General features: G+C 69.9%; 1 protein-coding gene across 1 annotated transcript in view; it reads right to left on the bottom strand.

Annotated features, from left to right (window-relative positions):
* Positions 1-362, bottom strand: part of SPEG (SPEG complex locus) — a 38,219-nt gene that overhangs the window by 19,058 nt on the left and 18,799 nt on the right. The gene's annotated exons all lie outside the window — the stretch shown is intronic.

The following is a 362-nucleotide window of genomic DNA, read 5'->3' on the forward strand; positions in this document are numbered from 1 at the left end:
GGGGGGCAGGCTGGGTACCCCGCGGCTAGCAGCTTGGTGGGCAGGCTGGGTGCCCCCACAGCGAAGAGCTTGCGGGGCGGTGGTATCCCCACGGCTAGGAGGCTGGAGGGCAGGGGTACCCCCACGGTTCGCGGGTTGGAGGGCAGGCTGGGGTATCCCCATGGCTAGCGGGGCGCAGGGCAGGTGTGGGGGAGGCCGGACACCGGGCTGTTCGCTGAGTGCCGGGGGATGCTCACAGCCTCACCCCGCTCCCCCCCCCCCGGCAGGATCCCTCCGTGCTTGCCGGGAGCACGTCAGCTGCTTTGGTTCAGACAGAGCCTTGTAGGGTAAGGAAGCCGGTTTCTTCCCAGTGACAGCAGCGG

Source organism: Haliaeetus leucocephalus, unplaced genomic scaffold (genome assembly GCF_000737465.1).
Source record: "Haliaeetus leucocephalus isolate CR32 unplaced genomic scaffold, Haliaeetus_leucocephalus-4.0 Scaffold1, whole genome shotgun sequence".
NCBI classification, from domain to species: Eukaryota; Metazoa; Chordata; class Aves; order Accipitriformes; family Accipitridae; genus Haliaeetus; species Haliaeetus leucocephalus.